Source organism: Lepidochelys olivacea, assembly GCF_965140295.1.
Source record: "Lepidochelys olivacea isolate rLepOli2 genome assembly, chromosome: 3".
Taxonomy (NCBI): Eukaryota; Metazoa; Chordata; order Testudines; family Cheloniidae; genus Lepidochelys; species Lepidochelys olivacea.
Window position 1 is genome coordinate 171,507,631 of NC_140413.1, and position 16,561 is coordinate 171,524,191.

The 16,561-nt window shown below is 44.5% G+C and overlaps 1 long non-coding RNA gene across 1 annotated transcript; it reads right to left on the minus strand.

The window, feature by feature from the left end:
* Positions 1-253: 253 nt before the first annotated feature.
* LOC311518568 lies at positions 254-7,934 on the minus strand. Its single transcript, XR_014711026.1, has 3 exons — positions 7,720-7,934; positions 7,181-7,241; positions 254-595 (listed from the first exon to the last, which is right to left on the minus strand). It is a non-coding gene; the product is annotated as an uncharacterized lncRNA (long non-coding RNA).
* Positions 7,935-16,561: the final 8,627 nt, after the last annotated feature.

The following is a 16,561-nucleotide window of genomic DNA, read 5'->3' on the forward strand; positions in this document are numbered from 1 at the left end:
TGAACTTACAAATGTAGAATTATGTACAAAAAATTAACTGCATTCAAAAATAAAACAATGTAAGACTTTAGAACCTACAGGTCCACTCAGTCCTATTTCTTGTTCAGCCGATCGCTCAAACAGACAAGTTTGTTTACATTTGTGGGAGATAATGCTGCCAGCTTCTTGTTTACAATGTCACCTGAAAGTGAGAGCATGGCACTGTTGTAGCCAGAGTCGCAAGATATTTATGTGCCAGATGCACTAAAGATTCATATGTCCTTTCATGCTTCAATCACCATTTGAGAGGACATGCGTCCACGCTGATAACGGGTTCTGCTCGATAACCATCGAAAGCAATGTGGACCGATGCACGTTCATTTTCATCATCTGAATCAGTCAGATGCCACCAGCAGAAGGTTGATTTTCTCTTTTGGTGGTTCGTGTTCTGTAATTTTCTCATTGGAGTGTCACTCTTTTAAGACTTCTGAAAGCATTCTCCAGACCTCATCCCTCTCAAATTTTGGAAGGCACTTCAGATTCTTAAACCTTGGGTCAAGTGATGTAGCAATCTTTAGAAATCTTACATTGGTACCTTCTTTGCGTTTTGTCAAATCTGCAATGAAAATGGTCTTAAAACGAACAACATGTGCTGGGTCAACATCCGAAACTGCTATAACATGAAATATATGGCAGAATGCAGGTAAAACAGATTAGGAGACAAACAGTTCTCCCCCAAGGAGTTTAGTTAAATTTAATTAATGCATTATTTTCTTAATGAGCATCATCAGCATGGAAGCATGGCATCCGGAATGGGGCCGAAGCATGAAGGGGATACAAATGTTTAGCATATCTGGCACATAAAGACCTTGCAATGCCAGCTACAAAAGTGCCATGTGAACATCTGTTCTCACTTTCAGGTGACATTGTAAACAAGAAGCGAGCAGCATTATCTCCCATAAATGTAAACAAATTTGTTTGCCTTAGCGATTGGCTGAACAAGAAGTAGGACTTAGTGGACTTGTAGGCTCTAAAGTTTTACATTGTTTTGGTTTTGAGTGCAGTTTTGTAAAAAAAATCTACATTTGTAAGTTGCACTTTCACAATAAAGAGATTGCACTCAGTACTTGTATGAGGGGAATTGAAAAATACTATTTCTTTTGTTTGCCATTTTTACAGTGCAAATATCTGTAATTAAAAATAACAATATAAAGTGAGCATTGTCTACTTTGTATACTGTGTTGTAATTGAAATCCATATATTTGAAATGTAGAAAAACATCCAAAAATATTTAATACATTTCAATTGGCATTCTATTGTTTAACAGTGCAATTAAAACTGCAATTAATCGCGATTAATTTTTTGAGTTAATCACATGCGTTAACTGCGATTAATTGCCAGCCCTAGTTTAGGGAGGTGCTGCAATCATCTGATGCTGCTGATAACGAGCAGAGAGCGTGGAGAGAGACAATCAATGAAAAACTGAAAATTGATAGCCAGGAGAGGAAACAAGGGCAGGAGTGGATGATACAGCTGCTTGAAGATCAAACTGACATGCTGAGGTGATTGCATTGCAGGCAGAACACATCCGTCTTCACCTCCCACTGAAGTCCATACAGAACTGCCTTTCCTGCCCTTCCCAAACTCCCCATACACATTCCTCGCATATTCCTGGGCCATCGCAGTATCCCATGCAATCCACCCCTAGGGGACATGTTTCACAATGACAGCTGGAGAGCCTCCTTTCAAAAAGTACTATTCATTGGCCTGTCCCTTGCAGGAAATAGTAATGTTTATATAGCTGTTAAATATGCTTGTGCAACCACAACTATCAGTGGTGGATTAGCAAATGGGACCATGGGACCTGTGCTCAGGGGCCCCGGCTAACCAGGGGGCCCTGGAAAAATGGGTGCCCCACCTCCAAGAGACAAGAACCTGGACCATGTGGAGGAAGTCTCCTCACTCCAACCCTGCTCCCAAGCAGCAGGTGAGCGGGGCGGCGGAAGCCCCAGCGGCCAGACCCTGACTGTGGCCCTGGGACTGGAGGAGCTCTGGCTCCCTCCTGCAGCCTCAGCGCTGGGGGAGCTCTCACTCCCCGCTGCAACCATGGGGGCCCTGGTGGGGTGGGGGGACAGAGCTTCTCTGGTCTGGGGGCTGCAGTAGGGGGAGGATAAAAAGAGCAAACGGGGCCATAGTGGGGGCATAGAATGGGGGTGGGACCATGGGTAGAACAGGGACAGGGATGGGGGGGAAGGGGCCAAACAGTGTAAGGCCATGAGCAGGACCACAGGTGGAAGGAGCGGAACAGGGGCGGGATCGCAAGTGATAGGTGTGGGGAGGGCCCTCCCCTCCCAATTGTTCTGGCCCAGGGCCCCACGAAACCTTAATGCACCTCTGGGAAATATAGGTGTGTTCTGCCTATAATTCTCTCCACTTACATAGTACTTTTATGGATAGATCTCAAAGACCTTTACAGAGGTAGTTAAACATATTTAGCCCCACTCTAATGATGGTGAAACTGAGGCATAGAGGTGTTAAGCGGTTTGCCCAAGGTAACACCACAAGAGGGCAGAAAAACCCAGGGTTGTGAGTTCAATCCCTTGAGGGAGCCATTTAGGGATCTGGGGCAAAAATTGGATTGGTCCTGCTTTGAGCAGGGGGTTGGACTTAGATGACCTCCTGAGGTCCCTTCCAACCCTGATATTCTATGATTCTAAGTAAGGAAGAAAATTAATGAGGAGAAATGCAGTCAAATGCCAAAGGATTTAGAACATGCTAGAACCTGGCCTAATTATAGATTGGAAAAAAGCTATTCAGTTTTGTCATAAATATAAAGGGAAGGGTAACCACCTTTCTGTATACAGAACTATAAAATCCCTCCTGGCCAGAGACAAAATCCTTTCACCTGTAAAGGGTTAAGAAGCTAAGATAACCTCACTGGCACCTGACCAAAATGACCAATGAGGAGACAAGATACTTTCAAAGCTGGAGGTGGGGGAGAAACAAAGGGTCTGTCTGTCTGTCTGTGTGATGCTTTTGCTGGGAACAGATCAGGAATGCTCTTCGTAACTCCTTAAAATAGTAAGTAATCTAGCTAGAAATGCGTTAGATTTCCTTTTGTTTAATGGCTGGTAAAATAGCTGTGCTGAATGGAATGTATATTCCTGGTTTTGTGTCTTTTTGTAACTTAAGGTTTTGCCTAGAGGGATTCTCTGTTTTGAATCTGATTACCCTGTACGGTATTTACTATCCTGATTTTACAGAGGTGATTCTTTTACTTTTTCTTTAATTAAAATTCTTCTTTTAAGAACCTGATTGCTTTTTCATTGTTCTTAAGATCCAAGGGTTTGGATCTGTGTTCACCTATGCAAATTGGTGAGGATTTTTATCAAGCCTTCCCCAGGAAAGGGGGTGTAGGGCTTGGGGAGATATTTTGGGGGGAAGACATCTCCAAGTGGGCTCTTTCCCTGTTCTTTGTTTAACATGCTTGGTGGTGGCAACATAGGGTTCAAGGACAAGGCAAAGTTTGTACCTTGAGAAAGTTTTTAACTTAAGCTGGTAAGAATAAGCTTAGGGGGTCTTTCACGCAGGTCCCCACATCTGTACCCTAGAGTCCAGAGTGAGGAAGGAACCTTGACAAATTTGGAGATAGATTTAGAATAATGAATCTGGGAGTGCAGACGGAAATGAGGGAATATCTGCTAATTGGACAGTTGCTGCTGCATGCGATTTGTGAAAAGCGATTTGTGAGTTAATTTAGAAATATCCCCTAAAGACTGCTGCCAGGGGCTCAGTGCCACAAAAGAAGGGACACAATAATGCTTCCCCCCAAGATTTTTGCACTTGCTCTGAGTTCCATATGTCTCTGAGCTGGGTGTAGGGAGCCATCTTGTACTCCTTAGCTGTGGTCCAGTGCTAGAGTGGGCTGGACTGTCACTCGGGCTGTGTTGGTAGCAATGCCACTGAAATTTGTCCAGACAGCAGGGTGGCTGGGCCAAATGGTGCTGTGATCAGGTGTGCAGGGAGCCGGTTCCTGTGTGGAGGAGCACAGGGAAGTCAGTTGAGAACTCCTCTTCTGGCAGCACTGTCTCATGCAATGTGTGGGTAAAAGAGAAGGGAGACTCCCTGGCCAAGAGAGATGTAGGTTCCCTGCTGGGGGTGGAGGAGGGTACACACAGGCACTGGAATGGGGTCCCTACCGGGGAGGAGGGCAGCAGGGATTGGAATCACACACACCCCGAAGCACCCCCACCAAATATCTGAATTGGCTCCACTGCTGAGCAGGTGCCTTTCCCAACCTGCTCTGCAAACCACTGTTCAGACACTGAGGAGTATTTAAACTCGCTGCTTTTCTGGAAGTTGGCTTTATTAACAAAAAAATCAACTTTAATCTTCTTCCCAAATCCTGCTCTGAGTCCTGGCATCAGGATTGCTCAGCCCCCACCTTAGATCTTCTCTGTCCCAGAGAGCCACCAAGCACCTCCATCAGTGTGTCTGCAACACCCACTTAACTTATTCCCCAAAGGATTGATACTTGCTAAGAAGGTGGTGTGCTACAGGAAAACATTGTTACATAGAGTTATACAGGACAACATGAGGTTCAAGGCCTCACGGAAATCACTGCTCTGCAGGAATAAATAGCAAGAGCAGAATTCTAACACCATTACTCATGTTGAATGGTACCTTAATCCACAGCTACTCTAAGGCCATGTCTACACTCGAGAGTTTACAGCAGCACGGCTGTACCGATGCAGCTGCGCTGCTCTAAGATCGCCCATGTAGCCGCTCTGTGCCGATGGGAGATCCCCCAATGAGTGGCAGCAGCTATGTCGGTGGAAGAACATCTAGTGCCAACGTAGGGCTGTCCACACCAGCACTTCTGTTGGTGTAATTTGTCACTCAGAGGTGTGGGTTTTTTCACACCCTTAAGTGACATTAGCTATACTGACAAAAGTGCAAGTATAGACATAGCCTAATTGAAGTCTATGGACCCATTTATGAAGCAAGGTGGAGCTCAACATAAGAAAGGGTGTCAAAACCTAGCCACAAGTATGGTGACCAGCAGATGTATGCGCCATATTTTCAAAGGTACTTAGGTACCTAAAGATGCAGCAAGGCACCTAGTGGGATATTCAAAAGTTAGGCTAGGCACCTAACTCCCACTGAAATCAATGTCAAATAGGCACCTAACCCACTTAGGTGCTTTTGGAGATCCCACTAGGCACCTTACTGCATCTTAGGCACCCAAATACCTTTTGAAAGTCTGGCCATATATCACCATTTCAAGCTCACCAAGGAATCAACAGGGGAAATAGACAAAGAGTTGAGGGTCATGGAAGAGGTTGTTAGTGCACACAGAACAGTCCCTCAACTTTTTGAAAACTTAACTAGATTCCGCTCTGCAAGTCACGGGATTCTGAGAGAAAAAAAAACCAAACTGCTGAGTTTATGAAAAGTTTCACTGCTCTGAAAAGTTTCACTAAATGTATGTAGGTTCACAGCCATTTTTCTCCAGTTCTACTTTGCACTCCTCGAGGAATGCAATATAGAGTCAATGAAAGGAGAGTGCATATGTAACCTGCGTTGCTTGCATTGCAGTATTTCATAGTGTGAATAAGGGAAGAAATAGTGGCAATAGTACATAGCTATTATTTTTATTCTAGGGGACTTTGTGTGCCTGCAGACTTGCCAGAGCTGGGCATGGTGACTCTGACTGGACTAGAATCATCCAGAAATTGGATCTGAGGTGTGGGGGCTGCTAGGCATTCTCATTAACTGATTGAGACTATTTGAGTGATTTCCATTTTGGGCAAGCAGCCTGACAGGACACAAGGAGGAGTTTATAAATAGGGGGGGTTGGAGCCAGCCTGGAGGACTCAGTTGTGGAATGGTGCAAGGAGCAGAAGGGGCTGTTCCCTCACCCCACAAGAGAAGCAAAGGAGGACTAGAATTGCTGCAGGCTGCACATTGCAGACTGTTGATGCACAGCCTTCTTCAACCCAACCCCCAGCCCTGAGCCTGCTCCCACACCCCAAACCCCTTGGCCCCACCTGGAGCCCCCTCCTACACCCCAAAACCATCATCCCCAGCCCACACCCCCAGCTGGAACCCTCACCCACTCCCGCACCCCAACCCTCTGCTCCAGCGCTGAGCCCCCTCCCACACCCTGAACCCCTCATTTCTGGCCCCACCCGGAGCCTAGGGAAAGACCCGAGTCACCGTGCTCCCCTGCGGGGCTGTGTGGCCTGCAACTTATTTTTTCTGTAGGTCAATGGCCCCTGATAGAAAAAAGGTTCCCCACCCCTGCCCTACAGTGAGTGAGAAGGGCTGGGCCAAGGTGGGAAGGTCAAGAGTGTTAGGCCATAGCCCTGCTCCCTTGCTAACAAAGTGTTTTGTGCATTGAGAGCATACATTGCACCTTTAGCTGCTTAGGCCTGTGCTCCCGGGAGCACAGTGTCTGCCATAGGAAGAAGGCCTAGTGCACCACCCCTTCTTACTGCTCTGTCCCTCGGTGACTGCGGTAGTTTGTCAGAATGCTACCAGAGCTTATTAAGCAGCATTTTACTGACTAGTCTAAGGGAACATGCAACCGGTCGTGCAGGGTCTCCTAAGATAGTATGTTAAAGCACTGATTTTTAGTTTGAGCAAATTGCGTTTAAAATTCTACACAGCAAATTAGAGCAATAAATGCTGCAGGGGTGTGATGTATTGTAAGGTCTTCACATTATTAATGACCTTGGGTCTTTAAATGCTGCTAATATGGTTGGTGTTGTTGGGCGATGGTGTTATATGACGTGTGAGGGACGTTATGCAGAAAGCAGATGCCTGGAGCAAGACAGCAATCACTAAGTCTTGGATTATTTTATTGAACCTAATGCACCCTTTAATGACACTCGGCCCTGCGTGCAGTTTACGGTATCTTCTGACACAGTGCACATTACTTGTTGTGACTAAGTAACTGGTAAAAACTGGCCATGCAGCAGTAGAATTCTTCTAAATATCAGTTCATAATGACAATATTACAAGACTAAAGCACTGGGGAGGCAGCGTGATCCAGTGGACAGAGCACTGCAGGAGGATGGGAGGCCCAGTTCTATCCTTGGCTCTGCCACTGAGCTGCTGCGTGTTATTTCCCCTTCCACCCTTTCTCTGTCTTGTCTATTTAGACCGTAAGCTCTTTAGGACAGTGACTGTTACTTACCATGTGTTTAGTGTCTGGTGTCTAGTTAGCAGGGGTTCTCAATCAGCTGGGCCTCCAGACACTGTTGTAACACAAATAATATCTAATCAGTTTTCTGTGTCTGCAGTTTGAATTACAAGAAACACTCGAGTGTTCAGAATAGCTACTATGTTGAATGCACTCAGATGCACTCAGGGTGTAGGATACAGCTTTAGATAGAATAGAATATCTCCATGTAAGTAAGTGGTCAAAACAAGGCTGGTGAAATATCATGAGGAAAGTAACACGTTCTTAAAAAGTGCAGGGAAAAATATAGGTTTTTGAGCATAGCTGGATGGGGGTGTAGAGCTCTAGGAGACAGAATACCTCCAGGATACCAGAATACCTCGAAGAACACAGGAGGGAGGGAACTCTGAAGTGTGGGTTCTGCCCAGTGTGGACTGTCTCCAACACTTTCCACTAGAGGCAGTCAGACAACCATGGACACAAATCTGGCCATGCCCAGAAACCAGACTAACCACACCACTTTGAGCCCATAGACCATCGCCAGGTATACTAACCAGCACTCTCACTCTTCTAGACCATTTATGTCCTTGTCGACGCTTGTGGTGTCATCTTTCTCCTCAGCCAATAATCCCAGATGCAGTGACACGTTTTCATCTTCTCTCTCAACCATTTCCGTACTTTCTTCCATGCTGCATTCTATGTGTGGAATTTCCTTTCCTGGCTGGTTTGCAAAGGCCGGTGCCTTCTCCTTATTCAAATACATCCTGGATACCCACTTCTACTATGTCACCTACAAGAAACCAAATGGTTGATGTCAATGAGGCTGTGAGGGAGATGGGGAATAGTGCATACATCTTTATGTTAAAATAAATTACCTGTATTTAAAATGTTACATTATCAGCACATGGCCAATTACCACCCACCACTGTGCTGTATAGATTACTGCTTTCCTCTGTGTTAATTTGAATTAATTTTTCTGAGTGTCCCTATGTAGACAAACCCTAAATTAGAATAGAGTAAGAACTTCAGGGTGTGGGCCACTGAAATTAAAATCTGAAATAGAATACTTTGCAAACATTCAGCACACCTTTAAGAATACCAAAAATGTTAGGATGGAAGGAAGCCAGGAAGAAGATTGGCTCCTCCCACAATTCCTGTGTTTTCTTCACATAGCACTTTAAAAATCAGTTTTTCTATTCCAATTACATTTCACGTCTCATGTCGCCTTTGGATGTTCAGAAAGGTTTCTCTAAAGCTACATGAATGTTCCCTTCAACATAGCTGTCAGCATCAGTGTAACTTGTGTTACATTAATGTCAGGTATTTCTCAAACTGAAATGAAGGTCGTTCAGTGATGCTTAACATTAAATAAGAAATTAGTCACATGTTGAATGAAGAAGAAAGCACAGGTCTTCAGCAAGGGGGAGAGAGAAATGTTTTATCTAAACATTAAAATTCATTAGACGAGATAAAGCACGAAGAGATCAATGAGGCAGAACGTATTTCTAAAGATTTTTAATTGCAAGAAAGAATATAGTATTGTGCTGAAATGTAGCATTCTGAATTAATAATTTAGTCCTAGCTGGCACTGAATGCCTGAGGAGATTGGTAATAGGTTATAGACTAATGTTTTCAAAAGTGCCAGAATGACTTAGGTGCCTAAATCCTATTGAAAGTCAGTGGAACCTCCAGCACTTTTGAAAATTTTATCCAGAGGGTCTGTCACAACTAGATTAAGGGTTCAAATGTCTGAATGGTGGTGATCAAGGGACATTATTGATTTAGTTTATTTATAGACTTTTCTATAACAATCTTTACTGAACTGTCTGAGCACCTTCCTTAGGAAATTCCTCTGCTCAGGCAACACTCCCAGTGATCTATATGAAAAGGGCTGATGTTCTCCATCCTGTACCAAGAGGACAAGTGTGCACTTCATAACTGGCATTCTCTCACACATCCACAGCAGAGAGGCAAGGGAGTGAAATGATTTGGACACTGAATAGAAGACATTCTATTAGAAGGCATGTGAGTGAGGCAATGTGGATAAACTTACACTGTCATAACCTGAGTTAGGCCTGTTCTGTGGATATACTGTAGACTTGTCCACAGGGTGGGTAATGCCCATTACAGGAGTGTGATTTCTGAAGCGCACTAACATGTTGCGGATTAATTGGTCTGTGTAAACCGGGCTGGTGTGCACTGAAGGTTCCTTAGCGTGATTCAATGTAGTGCGCCTATGTTAAAGCACATTAGGAAGCCTTATTGTGCACCAACAGGGTCTACATGGCCCAATTAATGTGCAGGGTGCTCATACCCTGGTAGTGAAGAATCTGCAGCTGAAATCATACCTTCAGGGACACTTGTCCTACCTCATTGTCTTCACATTATGCCCTCATTGATCCTTCTGGAACTTTGTCAGGGATCCAGCACTGATGAAAGATTCTCTCGTAATTTAACGTAATTTATCAGTTATTTTACTGATTCACTGTAGGAATAGAATCCAGCTCACTCTCTTGTCATCTCTTTAGGAGAGAAAATTAGTACAAATTTATTTGTATCACTAAAGTGGACAGCTATGACTTTAAACACTCACAGAAGCAAGCCTGATGGCTAACAAAGAACAGGGAGTCATTTTGGCATGATCGTTGTGTAGAGTAGAATTGTACTTATAAGACCTAGACACACTGTGTCCCATTAACTAAAGTTTCTGCTTTCCAGTCTCTAAAGAGCATAAAACTGAGTCATATGTCCTGCCATGAACCCAAATTTAGAACTTCCATTGACGTCAGTGTGAGTTCTGTGTGTGTTGCACTGGTGAGATATGGCCCATTACAGCTAACTGCATAAAAAAACCCAAACACACACTTGCTACTTGATTTCACGGGTAGCAACAGAAAAAAAAAAATCTGTGGGGATTTCCTGTCATAATCTGTAGAAATCTACAGAAATTCTGCAAAGATTTTTCTTTGGCTTTCCAGCACATTCATCTACCTTGAATCTTAATGCTACCTGTCACTGGTAAGTAAGACACAAAGAAGGGCATTTTAAAACACTTAGGCTGGGATATTTTAAGGGAGTGAGGCACCAAACTCCTATTGAATTTCAATTAGAGTTGGGCACCTAACTCCCTTGAGCTGTTGAAAAATCTCAGCCTTATTAATTTACTCAGTTGACAGTCAATGCACTGATCCTGATATACACTGACTGAAGATCTAGCCTAGTAATGACTAGTAGCTGCAGAAACCTAGCACAATCATTAAAAAGTGGCCTTCCCTTTCACTGTATTACTCAGTTTACAGACTGCAGGAAAGGCGTGAGACAGGAAGAGAAGAACAAAGGGGGAACCAAGAAAGGAAAACAGAACGGAGGCAAAGGGCTTGATTCTCTTCTCAAATAGGTGTAAATCAGGAGTAAGTGTATTATGTTAATAGGCTGATTTTCCTCTCATTTGTTCCAGTTTTGCTTTGGTATAAAAACCGGTTTGAGTGGAATTACTGCTGATTCACACTGGTGTAAGAAAGGAGAATCGGCCTCAGTGGAAATATACTTGCATAAGTAAAAGGAGAATCAGATCCAGGAAGTGAGAGAGAATGCATTGCACCAGAAACAGCACCAATATTGTTTTGAACTACAGCCAGCATAACTCCTTGATTGGTTTTCAGTGGAGTTGAATGGGATATGCACAGGGCAAAATGTGACTTATTTTTTCAGTCCAGGACGGGAAGTTCTTTGTGTGTCAAAGCTGATTCCAATGTAGAGGAGTGATGGACAGTGCTTAGGAAAGCCCAAATGGCATCACCTGAAACAGGAAAATTGAAAATATATAAAGAGAATTAAAAAAAAAGCCCACAAAGGGTATGGAGGAAGGAAAGTAAGAAAGAGAGAAGATTAATGTGGGTGGATCCTGTGCTCTGTAAGATTTTTCTTATGTTTTTTTACTATTACTATAAAAAGATATTGGACCAGATCCTCAGCTGGGGCAAATCGACAAAGCTTCATTGAAATCCACGGAAGTTCAGCCCTACGTTTCTGTGTTCTGTTTGCTTTCATATCAGAGCTGACAGTAGCACATACTCCATTTCCCTCCCTCCATAAAATAATCTCCACAAAGGTGAAGATGACACTGATTTTGCATTGCTGGGGGCATACCCACACCTGAAGATGTGCAGCCCACATCCCCCTGAAAACTAGCCTCTCTCTCCTAGAAAGCCACTCCATAGCTCCTGTCATGGACAATACTGCACCGAAGCGTTTGCATGGACTTTGTGAGGAAACGAGGCTTGGATTCCTTCCTCACGGACCTGAAGTTTCCTGGCACACGTCTGCATACTTGAGATTGCCAGAAATCGCCCCTTTAATCAAACTTTTAAAGTGCAGTTCTGCTCTGGAAGATGACTATGTAAAAACGGCACCTTTCTGGAAGACATTAGATCAGCTCCCTGTGTGCATGCAGAGTTATGTCTGCTTATTTAGTTGAGGGGGGGGGGAGAAAACTAAGTTTTGACTCCTGTTAAACTTCCACAGCCAACACAGCTAATGAAGAATAAGCTAAATGTGCTCTTAGTTGTGCATCATCAACAGATTTGTGTACTAAATTCCAATTACGGAGATGATCAATTACGTCCGGTCAAACCCAATGAAGGCAGTGGGGTTATACATAAGGCACTTGTGAGAGTAATTTTGGGTGCTGGACACTTTGTTTTGTTTTGTTGTTGTTGATTTTTACTGGTGGTGAGGCACCAGGAGAAAAGACTCCAACTTGACTGTCAGAGCCAGGTTGAGTTTGTGGAGCTGGGAGTTAGAAAAAAACATCTTGTTACCTCTAAAGTGAGCATGTCTGATCTGGAAGATATCAAGAGACACATATGGAACCCTGCAACTCCATTTTTAATTGAGTAGAGCAGAACTGTGCTGCAAAAATGTCAGTCTTGGACTCCCAAAATTGTGTATTGACATTAATGGGGAACTACCTCTTTAAGCTTGTGTATCATTTAGAAAGGAGCTTCTACGACAGTGAAGCAGCTTGGAGCTTCCTTAAGGATTATTACATGATTACTAAATCACACCTCTGCTTTGTTTGCGATTCTTGTATCTTACAAATGAAGCACAGCCCCATTGCACTGGATACATTTTTTTTCCTTTCAGTTTTTTGCTTGATAAACTATCATTTTTTGTTGAAAACAATAGGTACCTGTAAAGGATCCTGTGTTTTATACTGAATATTAATCCCAAGTGCCTTTCACAATGTTCCCTGAGTACTCTAGGCATAAAGGAAATAGAGATAAGCCCTATTATAGTGAAGGCATGCTGACAGCTTCTACTACAGAACTCATTCAGGCTGATTAAGCCATCTGTGATATTAGGCCGACTACTGCTGGCGCTGCTGTGGCCAGCGGTGCATTCTCAGGCACACCCACTCACAACTTCCTGTTCTTCATATATCCCTGAATGGCTTCTACTCACCACAAGTCACAGATGATGATGTGTCCTGGGGCTATTCCCCCACCGCATTGCCCTGCTCCAGATTTTTGGCCAGGGCCCTGATTCGAAGCCCATGGTGCTGCATAGTTATCCTGTTCCTTCCAAGGCCTTAACAATGGGCAGGGAGTCAAGCGTAGCGCACCCAGGCTGACTGATGTAATATCTGGGGGACCGCCTTTTCAAAAGGTAAAAGTGGGACACATGCAGGAGCCCTGCCTCCACCGTGGCCCTGTCCCTGCTTCTCCTCTCTTCCCCGAGGCCCCGCCACCTGGCCAGGCTGGAAACCAGAGCCAGGCTGTGGTAAGAGCCACCCAGGGAGCCCCTATGGCGGCCAACCCTCCAGGATTGGCCTGGAGTCTCCTGGAATCGGCATCGATCTCCCGGTGACTACTGAAAGCAATCCAGGAGATTGTAACAGGATGTTTTAAGAAAATGACATTATATCGTGTTGGGAAAAAAAATCTCCCAGAATAGCTTCAGTCAGAGTTGGCAACCCTAGGAGCTCCGGACCCTCCACCTGCTCTGGGTGGGAGACTGGGGGTGCCCTAGAGCAGCCTCTGGCCCACGTCCCCACCCCCCAGAGCATGCCACCCAGAGCAGGTGGAGGGCCCAGGCTCCCTGCTTGGCTTTTATTACTGCCCAGCTCCAGCTTTTGGCCTGACCAGGAAACAGGGCCTTGTGGCAAGGGAGAGAAGGGCTTAAGGCCAGTGATGAGCTGCCAAAATCTTAACAACGGGTTCCCTCCTCACCCCACAAGGGGGTCGTTTCCCACCCCCACCTGGGACTCCTGCTCCATCCAACTCCCCCCCGCATTCCTTGACGCCCCCCCCAGCCCCATCCACCCCCCTCCCCTGTCCCCTGACTGCCCCCAGAACTGGGCAGGAGGGTCTCGTGGGCCACCATAGTGGGCGCCCACCCCACCCCTAAGAGCCAGAGGCATCTGCCGGGGGGGTGAGGTGGGGAGTCCCAGAGGTGCTTACCTGGGGCAGCTCCCAGGAAGCATCTGGAAGGTCCCTCTGGCTCCTAGGGGCCTGGGAGTGTAGCTGGGGGGGAGCAGGGGGAGCAGCCACTCTCCCACTGATCACATCAAAAGTGGTGCCTTAGGCGCCCAGTCCCTGGGTGCTCCACTTTTGGCCAGTTAAATTTAAAAGCCCTTTTAGAACCGGGTTGTCCCTCGCGGAACAACCAGTTCTAAAAGGGCTTCTAAATTTAACAACCGGTTCTAGTGAACCGGAGGGAACCAGCTCCAGCTCACCACTGGTTAAGGCCCATTTTAGTCCCCCACCACCAGGAAGAAGCTAGTGCCACCCCTGAGCCTTGGGCAGGCACAGAACAGAACTACGGGAAAGCCAGGACAAATGCTGTCCCAGAGTCAGTCAGCCCGTGACTGGAACTTGAACTCTGCATTTCAAGATTATCTCGCCCAATTCGGGATGGGTGGTCACCCTAATAATATCAGCAGTAGTGAGTAAGGCTGAGATTTTCAAAAGAGTTTAAGGGGAGTTGGGCTCCTGTATCCCTTGGGCATCTTTGAATTGAGAAGGGAGGAGAAGCAGCCATCAGCACGGCTCCTGTGATTTTACCGACTGAAAATGAAGTTAGCACATTGCAAGCTATTATGAGCTAGACAGTGCCTAGCCTTTACTCAGTCGTGCAGGTGAATAGGAGGGAGTAAGGATTCCCCTAACCACACCCTTATGTGGCCACATAAGGGCTACCAACTCTAGGTGTTGTGGCTCCCCACAGGATGATCTCAACAGGGAGCATCAGCAATTGTGCTGTTTTTCTGTTTCTAGTTCCGCTTGCCTGCATTTCTTCCAAAGTTTTCATCATTTCAAAATCAAAATGTCTTTCCTCTGAACCTCATTTACGGAAGGATCAAGTAATTCATATTTTAACATAGTAATGATCAGTGTCATATGGGCTCTTACTTTGAAACATCGTTGTTGTTAGAGAAATAGCATATTTAAAAGCAGGATTTAAATGCAATATTTGATTGCACTGTAAAATCAAGCCCTTTGTTAGCATCCTTCTAAAGCAGCTGAAAGATGTGCATGCATACTACCAATTATTGACCTCTGCAACTGTATTTATGCAATACCCGTATAGAAGAGAGAAAGCCTCTTGTTTAAATTAGGCCTGGTCTATACTACAGAGTTAGGTCAATGTAAGGCTGCCTACGTTGACCTAACTCTGTAGGTGGCTACATTAACACCATGTCTACACTACCACTTAAGTTTTACCAACATATGTTGCTCAGTGGCGTGAAAATAACACACACACACCCTGAGCAACATAAGTTTTGCCGGCATAAGTGGTAGCGTGCACAGTGCAATGTCGGCGGGAGAGTGTCTCCTGCCAACATAGCTACTGCCGCTCGTGGAGGTGCTTTAATTATGTTGACAGGATAGCGCTCTCTCGTCAGAATAGAGCGACTAAACAAGCAGTCTTACAGCAGTGCAGCTGTATCGGTATAGCTGCGCTGCTGTAAGCTCGCTAGTGTAGACATGGCCTTAATAACCACAACAGCGAGAGGCACAGAGCTTACGTCGATGTAGCTAGGTCGACACAGTGTCAGTGTAGACACCGCATTGCTTACATCGACTGTTGCTGCTTCTCAAAAGCCGTCCCACAATGTCCCAAACTGACATTTAAATCAGTGCAAGCGCTCCTGGTGAGGTCACGCACCACCAACAAAAGGAGCATAATGTGGACATGCAAAAGCAATTTAATTACATGGATAGAACTGCTGAATTTAGTTACATGGATAGAACTACTGAATTCAGGCTGTGACAGCTCTATGAAGGTAAATGATCATGATTTAACATGTTTTATCTTAAAGACTTATAATAACAATAAGAAAATGCCAAAGAGGTGGGTGATTATCCTGAGATAATCACACTTCTGAGCACTGTAGAATTTAGCTGCTCCTCCCTTTTCCCCCAACACTCCAGGGTGTGATTATTTCATTAAAACTTAATTCTCTGGTGTGTATTCATGCCAAAATGTTAAAAGCCAGAGTTTGCATTCCAATTAAAATGTGTCTTGTTTTCATGTGTCCTCATGAGTGTTGGTGTTGGGTTTTCTGCTGTAAAATCTGGAATAATATTGAGAGGCTCTTTTGGAAAAAAAAGAAAAATGTTAATGCAAGGCAAGTAATAACGCCAGTTACAAGCTTGTCTCCCTCCCACTCCTGTCCATATACACTGGTATTTTAATATGTAGTGTAAATAGGACTATTTTTGACTTTGCTACGGACTTGGTATCTCCTTGGTAAATCACAATCTTTTGGTGTCTCGGTTTCCCATCTGTAAACAGGAGAAAATAATTCTGACCTACCTCATAAGGTACTGTGAGGATAAGTTACTAATGTATGTAAGAGTAGCCTTTCAAAAGCATGGACTCTATGTGTCCCTGTTTGTACAGAGCCTTGTCCAACAGGACCGAACAGGGACCTCTGCGTGCTATAATATAAATAATGAATATTACAAATAATAAATTAATAGTTTGTAGCCTGTCTTGGAATTAGATTGTAAGTTCCTGAGGCAATGGACTTCATCTTCCTACATGTTTATAAAGTACCATGTGCATTTATGATGCTATATAATTAATAATACTCACACAGAATTCAGCTCCAACTTTGTTTTAGGGGATGACATTTCAAATCCTATTAATTTAGGAGATCCCTTAGAAATTTCTAACCAGATGCTAAATTTACAATTAAGGATAATAACTTTCCTGGGGGGGAAAAACATTTTACTTACAGGAATATAGGAGTTTATCAATGACCTGATGAGTGAGTATGACAGGCCGTCTCTCCCTTTTTACTGGTTACCAAGGTAGCAAGATTACTAAGTATGAAATCATCTTTTCTTAGCAATAAGAAATGCACATAGAACAAAGTGCCTTATGCTG